At 43.4% G+C, this 9842-nt stretch overlaps 1 non-coding gene across 1 annotated transcript; it reads right to left on the bottom strand.

Moving 5' to 3' along the window:
* Window positions 1-2713: 2713 nt before the first annotated feature.
* Trnas-uga lies at window positions 2714-2788 on the bottom strand. The gene has a single exon. It is a non-coding gene; the product is annotated as a tRNA-Ser (tRNA).
* Between the last annotated feature and the right edge of the window lie 7054 nt (window positions 2789-9842).

Below are 9842 nucleotides of genomic sequence, written 5' to 3'. Positions count from 1 at the left end.
GTCAAAAGCCGGAATAACCACGCTTCGCACCATGAGATATGCAGGTAGAGAGTAAGCGAGGTTCTGGAAGCTACCAACACGGATGTGGAGACATACCGACTCCAGTACCATGGTCAGCGGTGATGGGTTTCTCGGTTGAGAATAAATGGGGCGAACAGTACGATCGAGGGGGGTCACACATATTCTCGGTCCAGAGAGTCTGGTGGCCAGGGGAGTACGGTGAACTCACTCCCGTGCTCTTTGAACCACGCATGTACCCCACTGCGAGTTGCGTGACGCGTTGCACTGTCCTGCAAGTAGGTGCCATCATGCCAAGAAAAAATAAACTACATGTCTCCAAGGATAGATGCATACTTATGTTGATCCATTGTGCCTTCCAGATTGACGAGATTGCACAGGGAATGCCACAAAAACATTTCCCAGACCATAACGCTCCCTCTGGTTGCAAGGTGTTTGCTTTCAGACGTTTCGCGCTGTTAATGCCATGCTGTCCTGTGGAGCATAAAACTTGATTCATTTGAAAAGGTCATCTGTCGCCACTCAGTGGACGTCAAGTTGCAGTATCGGCGTGCAGATTCCGGACTTTCTCGTCGATGCACTACATTCAGCATGGATGCTTAAACAGCGTGCCTGCTGCAGAGGCTTATATGCAGCAACGTTTGCTGAATGGTCGTTGAGGAAATGTTGTTGGTTGACCATTGGTTTATCTGGGAGGTCAGTTGCCCAAGAGTTGTCCGTCTGTCCGTCCGTACACATCTCCATAGCCATCATTAACTGTTGTCATCTATGGCCCGTGGTGCACCACAGTTTCCTCGGCGCTGTCTGTCTCCAGTTAATCATAAAAAAAATATCGTAAAAATTGAAATAAAACCTCTGGCTGCTCCGGTGTACTGTTTCGTAGTAATACAAGATGTAAATAGAAGTTTAAACTGTTTCGAGCAAAGATGCGGGACGGGACACGTCGGGTTAACAAATTTTGCAGGCACTGATTTAGCACTGCCAACAATGACGTCTGCACAGCTATGATGACAGACCATTCGTTTATTACTTCACTCAAAATTAACTGAATGGAAGTACAGGCCCGCACACTGATAAAACTCTCTTTTGGCAAAGTCCGCATTTCGAAGCACAGAACGCTATTGGTCAATTTCCCTTATTCATAAGTCTAAACAACAGTAATATTCTCAATCAGTTTTATCTTGATATCTTCGAAAACAGCTCTGGTTTGCTGCTCGAATAAATTACGGTGTAATTGTGGTCTCTCAGCGTGACTGCTGCTCGTTCTGGAATGTTCGACGTAGTTTCAGTTTCTTCTTCTTCTTCTTCTTCCCGGCATCTTCTGTGATGACCTTTAACATAAATCTTTTTCTTGTTGTCCTTGGCTTTTTTCGAGATGCTCCCACTTGTGCTTTCCCCTTCTGCATCAATCTTCGCAAACGGAATTTTTTCCTGGCATATAAGGTTCAAATGGTTCAAATGGCTCTGAGCACTATCGGACTTAACTTCTAAGGTCATCAGTCCCCTAGAACTTAGAACTGCTTAAACCTAACTAACCTAAGGACTTCACACACATCCATGCCCGAGGCAGGATTCGAACCTACGACCGTATCGGTCGCGCGGTTCCAGACTGTAGCGCCTAGAACCGCTCGGCCACTCCGGCCGGCGACATATGAGGAAATTGTAGAATTATTGTGCAGCAATGCTCTTCCAAAATATTCTAAGCTCGAGTCGCCTTTCCCTCTAAAATTACACATTTCTCCATTCACAACAATGTCTTTGATATCGTTCAAATTTCTCCTCTTTCCAGCACTAGTGAAGCTTTTCTTCTTTCCAGACATCAACAGATTTTTTGCTAATCTATTCTGCGCTCACATCCGACAGTCTTAACTAACACCAATCCAGCTGTGAACTACTCCACTCATCAACTGTATCTTATTCACACATAAATTTTTCTGATATATAGATAAAATATTCCGTACCAGGCTGAAGCGTCCAGAAATACATAAGCAACATACTTACATGCATTAAGAACACTACTATACCTCAGATATTACTAATTTACAGAACGATTTCTCGTCACGTGGTCAAACATATAGAAATCACAAAGTCAATTAAGGAATATATACTGCTCTGGAAAACTTTAGTAAGTAATAGATAAAGTAACATAATATATTAACTACTCAGTGGGCATGAAAGGTAGTCTGGGAGCATATTATGAGAGTCTTCTAGTCTTGAACGAAGAAGCTGGGCGTCACGTCGAGTGAGATGAGCTACATGGGGCTGGTCCTGCAATACCAGGCAGCTGAAGGAGCGAAAAAAGACAGCGTGGGTCAGTCAGTGAGCAGTTACCCCCACATAGCGTGGATGACTTCGCACGGGTAAAATCATCAGAAGACTGGGGGGAAGCATCCGTTACGTCACGATGACACCCGCACATCGGCGGCATCGATAGGGACTGGACCAAAGAGGAATGGGGTCGAGTGCTCTTCTCAGATGAGATCAGATTCAGTCTGCGTAGTGATTTTGGACGTACTCGCAAATGGCTAGAGTGGGAACACGGAATGTAGACAGGAACATTGTCGGACTTGATATTTCTTGCGGTCCAGGCGTTATAGTGCTCTCATCGGAGAACTGACCCTCGTATCCAGAATTAGGTTTTCACTCGGCAGCGGAGTGTGCGCTGATATGAAACTTGCTGGCAGATTAAAACTGTGTGCCGGACCGAGACTCGAACTCGGGACCTTTGCCTTTCACGGGCAAGTGCTCTACCAACTGAGCTACCCAAGCACGACCCACGACCCGTCCTCACAGCTCTGATTCCGCCGGTGCCTCGTCTCCTACCTTCCAATCATCGCAGAAGCCCTCCTGCATACCTTGCAGAACTAGCACTCCTGGAAGAAAGGATATTGCGGAGACATGGCTTAGCCACAGCCTAGGGGATGTTTCCAGAATGAGATTTTCAGTGGCAGAATTGAAGCTGTGAGGACGGGTCGTGAGCCATGCTCGGGTAGCTCATTTGGTAGAGCACTTGCCCGCGAAAGGCAAAGGTCCCGAGTTCGAGTCTCGGTCCGACACACAGTTTTAATCGCCCAGGAAGTTTCATATCAGCGCACACTCCGCTGCAGAGTGAAAATCTCATTCTGGAATCATCACCACTCCCAGTATTGTCACTGCACACATTTTGCTGCACCAGAAATCACTTCATTGTTTATTTCTCAATCTTCCCAAACATTTCGTCAACAAACACTTGTTAATGTGTCACATACATACACATTATTCACTTAACAGAGCTTGACACCAATTTGTCATTACAACAGAACAGACACACCTGTGCAAGAGATCGCCAGGAAGAGTCATCATGTGACTATCAAAGACAGCAACTGCACAACACACACCACTATAATTCTCCTCCATGTGATCTTTTCAGTGGTGCATTCGGCACTGGCTGCATTTTAAGGACGACAATGCGCGACCACATCGAACAGCGTGAGTGGAAGGGCTCTTGGACTGAGAGGATATTCGACGAATGGACTGGTTGCCCGTTCCTCCAACTTAAACCCCATTGGTGTGCTTTGGGAAAACGTATGGCAGCATGTTCACATGCGCCAACGACTATCCAGCCGCTGTTAGCCGCGGTGCCTTGAGTGTAATCACTCTCTTTGAATAAAAGTGACATTTCTGTTCGTTTGACTACGCATATCTTTCAGTTTACTTCTGTACTATATTGTAGCAGTTCTTTCTATCTATGGTCCAAGTTTCATCGAGCTATGCTACTTGATAGTGACAAATGATGCCAAAGTTGCTTTCGTCCCTAATTTTCCCAAACGAAAGTACAACTTTACAGCATATTCATACGAAGTATTAAATTTGCGGGGACGCTATTGCTTAATCATCGAAGCGTAATTCTATGAAGCCATACGAAATGCGACCAACGCGCAAAATCAAACAACAGTGAAGATGAATGGAACACAGTTACCAGGCCTTGGTAAAAAGTAATGCCTTTGAATTTTTTTTCGTGAAAATCCTTAATGTTTTTGTAAGTAAATCAAACGTTTTTAACATTCTACACTTTCATTCTTCATGTCTACGTGTTTGTTTCTCAACATAGTCACCCTGGCGACGAACTCACTTTTCCCTAACGAGAGACCACTTTGTTGACACCGTCACTGTAGAATGTTTGACTTTGTTGACGGAGCCACAACCTCGCGTCTGCTTGCACCGCTTCAAAGTGAAGCGCCCAAAGGTGTTCTTTAAGATTTGGAAACAGATGAAAATCGGAAAGGGGACCGTTGGAACTGTTCGTACGATGGTCGATGACAGTGAAGCCAAGGCCGTCGGATTGCTGCAGATGCCGTAGCGCTCGTGTGGTCTGGCATTGTCTAGCTGAAGAAGAAGGTGCTTCACGTATGGAAGAACTCTTCAAATTTAAAACTCAATTACGGCAAGCTGTTTCTCACGCATCGACATAGCTACGTTACACACAACCATGTTACACGCTACAATTCGGATCCCTCTAACCACAGAGGGCTGCAAATATGTAGATACGAAGAATAAAAGTGTAGAATGTTAATAACGATTGTATTATTCAAAATGATTTAAGAGTTTTTAAACAAAAAATTCAGAGGAATTACTCTTCAGCGCACCGTCTTATGTTAGGAAGATTCTGCAAAAGTGCAATTTGCCTGCTAAGGAAACTACATACAAGATTATTGTGCGATCTGTCGCGCTGGTTCATTTTTTTTCAAACGAGGAAACTGCGAAACAAGGGACAGAGGGGCAGCTTTTCATTTATCTACTTATTTTTTGCGCGCTGCGCAAGAGTGCTTTTGTTTTTGTCAAATTGATAGTAAGTCATACGCTATATTAAAAAAATTACACCTGGCGTTTTTGTTCGCTGCTGAAGGATGCCTTCTGGCATTTCTCCTTCGCTTGTTTCGGAGTTCATTATGCCACGAGGTGTCACAAAAGAGTGACAACGTGAATGAAATTTGTACTTATCTCTTCACGCTCCAGATAGCAGCACGCCAGTTATCTTCATACTGCCCCTGTTATAGCTATATGCTCGCTCCTCTGTGCAGACTTCGTTACTCTCAAGAAATGAAATAATCATCAAACGGAAACGAAATATTCTGCTGCTCTCGTTTGTTCTTCGAGCGATGTACAAAAGTTTGACACGACAGAAGGAAAAGGTACATATTTCTATGAGTTATCAATTAATGACCAAAAAAATATTATTTCTCCTGTATAAATATTCACTACTTTTGTTATAACATCAAAACGGTCGCAATTGAAGAATGAACTGCTTCAGTTTCCTGAGACAACTTAGCCATAAACTACGAACAAAACTAAGGATGTTTCAAAACATTCGCGTTGTTCCACAAAACCATATCTTCTACACCAGAGTCCCCAAACGCTTTTGTCTCAAAGAGCACGTGCCATTTTTTTCTGTTTTGGATACATCCCGTCCCTTTGATAGACTGAATATTTATAAATTCATCAACTTCCAATATGTTTTAACAAGTGATATGTTACAACTGACTTCGATAGATTTCACTGGAGTACTGTAGAGTGAAAACACTTTAAAAATACATGTTAAATTATATATTTATATTATTTAAATAATACAAATTTGAAATCTAGCAAAATTAATACATAAATAGCATATTTTCAGTATTCGGCTGCGGTAGCGTTCTCGCTTCCCACGCCCGGGTTCCCGGGTTCGATTCCCGGCGGGGTCAGGGATTTTCTCTGCCTCGTGATGACTGGATGTTGTGTGATGTCCTTAGGTTAGTTAGGTTTAAGTAGTTCTAAGTTCTAGGGGACTGATGACCATAGATGTTAAGTCCCATAGTGCTCAGAGCCAGTATTCGGCTTGAATTTAATTATGCTTAACCACGAATCTCCTCAGTCATTGATTTCCAATCTGTTTCTTTTTTGTGAGAAGATTGACAACCGCGGTAAACGTGTTTCCACGAGGTATGAAGCTGGAAAAGCTATCAAAAACTTTCTCGCTATAGTTCATAATACAGGATAATGTACAGGTATGTATCTTTGAAGTCAGAGTTGGTGATATCCATTTGTAAACTGATCTAAGTTCTTCGTGAATGTTTCTTCCGATCAGTTCTTCTTCTAATACGACATCCCTTTATAGACTATCAGTGTATAGTTTGAGAATCCACTGTGGTATTTCCACAGTCAAACCAACTTCACACCTGGCTTCAAAGAGTTCGTACAGACATTTAAATGTTGAACGTATGTTGAAACGCCATCATCCTGGCTGTTTGTCTGTGACAAACTGAGAAATTAGAAAAGTTCGCGCTGTCCATTGTATTGCTTCATTAGTTTATTTCTGACAAGAAAAGCCAAAATGACGGACTTCGTATCTATCAAATTTAGACAATCACCCTGTAACTGCAAATTAACCCCATTAAATTTAGTAAACAAATCTGTTAGATAAGCAATGTTTGATTCGCAAATATCAAATTATCTTATAAAATTGGATCTTTAGCATCTAAAAACTCTAAAATAGTCTTAAAAAGGGAGAAAAATCTTGTCAAACGTAAGTGTTTTTACAGCCAGCATACTTCATTGTGAAGGAGTAATCGATCAAAGTTCTCGTCCTTGTCATCCAGTAAATGCGCAGATAACCTCGAGTTTACCGTGTTGCTTCGAAGTTTGTTTATGGGGTAAACACAAATATTGATTAAAGTGATGCAATCGAATACCCAGACTTTTAGGAACTAAATGTTGCGATTGGACGACGCAGTGTATTTCTATATCCCGAGTACATTTTGTTTTAAATGGTTTATAAACAAACGATAGCGCCCAAACACGGCACATACTCCATCTGCTGCCGCTGTTATTATATTTGATATTAGGATATCTCTCTCTACGAAATAATCTTTCAAAATATTAAGTGTTGATTCACCATTACTGACGTTCTCACACCCCTTGGGAAGCGCAGTTCTTCATGGATTTCTTGGTTCGGAACAAATTGAACATATACCAACAGCAATGCTTCACTACCGGATCAGGTTGACTCATCCAGTTGTAGTGAGAAACAGGTCGTTTGCGGATAGTTACACAAGATGCTTTCAGAACCATAATTCATTTCATCGACACGTTTTGAACATTGCTGTTGTCAAAGGAAATCTTTTGAGTATATCATAAGAACGTATGTGTAGAACGGTTTTTAAAACCCATCCAATAGCTGCCAAAATTAACTGTTCCAGGACTGTGCGACAATCGGGAGTTAAGGAAACGGGGGGGGGGGGGGGGGGGGGAGGGGGGAGGGGGGACCAGGCTCACAAATTAACTAGTTATTATTTAATGCAATAACAATTTAACTTAAAATCAAAGAAATAAATACTGAAATTTAAATCTTAAGGCCACATTTTAAAAGAAATATAACAGTGTCAGCGCTGCATGGATGCAAGAGGTGGCTTGAGATGGTAGTTTTTAAACAAACAGTCGGATGGCGTATCCGGCAGATCGGTACAGGGTGAAGCAGACGGACCAGGCTGCGAGCAACGTGAAGCGGCAGTCCGTACAACGCGATGAACTGCGGTGTCACTAACCAATGATCAGACAGCCACCGAGTTGCCGCTTTCCACAACCGGAGGCCCGCACTAGCTGGCGGGCGCGAGGAAGGCAGACCCCACCAACCGACCGGCACGCCCTTCACACCACTCGTCCAACAGCCAAATTCCTGTGTCGGAAGGATGCAGCTTTCGCAGACTCTGAGCACTATGGGACTTAACATCTGAGGTCATCAGTCCCCTAGAACTTAGAACTACTTAAACCTAACTAACCTAACGACGTCACACACATCCATGCCCGAGGCGGGATTCGAACCTGCGACCGTAGCGGTCGCGCGGTTCCAGACTGAAGCGCCTAGAACCGCTCGGCCACCGCGGCCGGCCAATAGGATCTCTTGACTTCTCTCCAACCGAGCGCATGTGGGATGTGGTGGCGCGAAAAGTGACTCATGCGACTTCTCAACAAACAACTCTTACATATCTACGTGAAGCGGCCAAGCAGGCATGGGATAACATATTCCACAGCAGTATTTGCCATTTACAATTGACTGGATGCCAGAGTCAGTGCCTGCATTGCTGCCCGTGGAGGCTCCACAGCCTGTTATGGGTGTTGCGGCGTGGGTCGATACCTGGTAGCTCAGAACAGCTTGCGCTATTGATCTGTAAATGTAATCATTTCATGCACTACATATGCACTGTTGCAACAATAAATCTTGAGTGAAATGGAAACCTCTACAAGGATGTTCTAATTTCTTCTCGGCACTTTATCAGGTGCTGAAGCACTTCTGAATGGTAGTCATTGAAACTGAAACAACCCGAGAGGAGTGTTGATCATAAAGTATTGCTTTGACTGCTCGCCCGGCGGTAACAGTAAGTATGTCTCTAGTAAATCAGTCTTGGAAAAGAATCTTTCCTGTGCCAATTTGCCCAATAATTCTTCATGCTTCTAGTCGTGGAAGAGGATATAAATCCACGACAGTCTCTTGGTTTACCGTGGCTTTGAAATCAGCACACAGACGTAAACCTGTTGATGGCTTCTTAAGTACTCCCAATCGGCTGCCCATCTATTTGCAGAAATGGGTTGTATCGTCCTATTGTCTTTCCATCATTGGAGTTCCTGAACAACCTGCTCCTGTGTAGCATGGGGGAAGGCCTGGCACGATAAAATCATGGTTACGCATTGCCTTTAACAGTAATGTTCACCTCAGAATCCTTAGCCCTTCCTAATTCTGGTTCGGAAGATTCACTATACTTATTACACAAGACTGAAGCATTGGTGCGAGGCACTGAAACACTGATTTGTAACATATCGTCTCATATGCACAGATTGACAAATCAAACGACTATAAACCAAAAATGTTTGCTCTATTTCTAGAATATAGTACACGAAAGGAAATATTCTTTGTAACTTTATGAGAAGTTACTGGCAAACTGTACATACCAAATACCGCAATTTCGTGCCCGTTACACGCAGACAAAACAGATGTAGGTTTATGTAGCCGAAGGTTACTGACCATCTCATAGGCGTCTTATTTGGCTTTTGTGCCACTCTCAATTGTACAAAAAATCTGTTCGCCTGTCTGTAGACTGTAGCAGAAGGTTCCCGCGAAGCGCAAAAGCGAGCGTTCGTTGACGCCAGCTGTAATGACAGTGCTGGCAACATTCACTTGCTGAAAGTCACGCTGTAGTCGTGTGGTACCCAGATCCCTGCCATGGCTGACTTTTAAACAGATGATCTGGTTATGACCTTGTTTACCACACCTGGAACACTTTACATCATGACAAGGAAATTGGAAATTTATGGTAAGGACTATGGGACCAAACTGCTGAGGTCATCGGTCCCTAGCCTTACTCACTAATTTATCTAACTTAACCTTACTTACGCTAAGGACAACACACACACACACACCCATACCCGTGGGAGGACTCTAACCTCCGACGGGGGAAGCCGCGCGAACCGCGACAAGACGCCCAAGACCGCGCGGCTACCCCGCGCGGCACTTCATGACAAGGAGAAGCTGTTCTATCATGATTTGAAAAACACTGAGGACAAAATATTCTCACCTTATTCTGAAGCACACCTTGTGCCACATGTCTGAAATGCTTTTCCTTTACATTTACTGTTAATCTGGCTCCTGCTTCTATTCACTTTAACATTAACCTTAGACTTGCACTGAATGTTTCGAGAACTATGAACGGGAGAAAGAGACGAAAACTCAAAATCGACTCCAGTTGTGACCACAACACTTGAGACTTCACGATAGACAAAACCGTTTTCAGATCCTGATGTACCAATTTTAGGGT

The sequence above is a fragment of the Schistocerca americana genome, chromosome 8 (assembly GCF_021461395.2).
Source record: "Schistocerca americana isolate TAMUIC-IGC-003095 chromosome 8, iqSchAmer2.1, whole genome shotgun sequence".
Taxonomy (NCBI): domain Eukaryota; kingdom Metazoa; phylum Arthropoda; class Insecta; order Orthoptera; family Acrididae; genus Schistocerca; species Schistocerca americana.
Note: the sequence above shows the minus strand (reverse complement) of the source record. Positions and strands in the feature narration are given on the sequence as shown.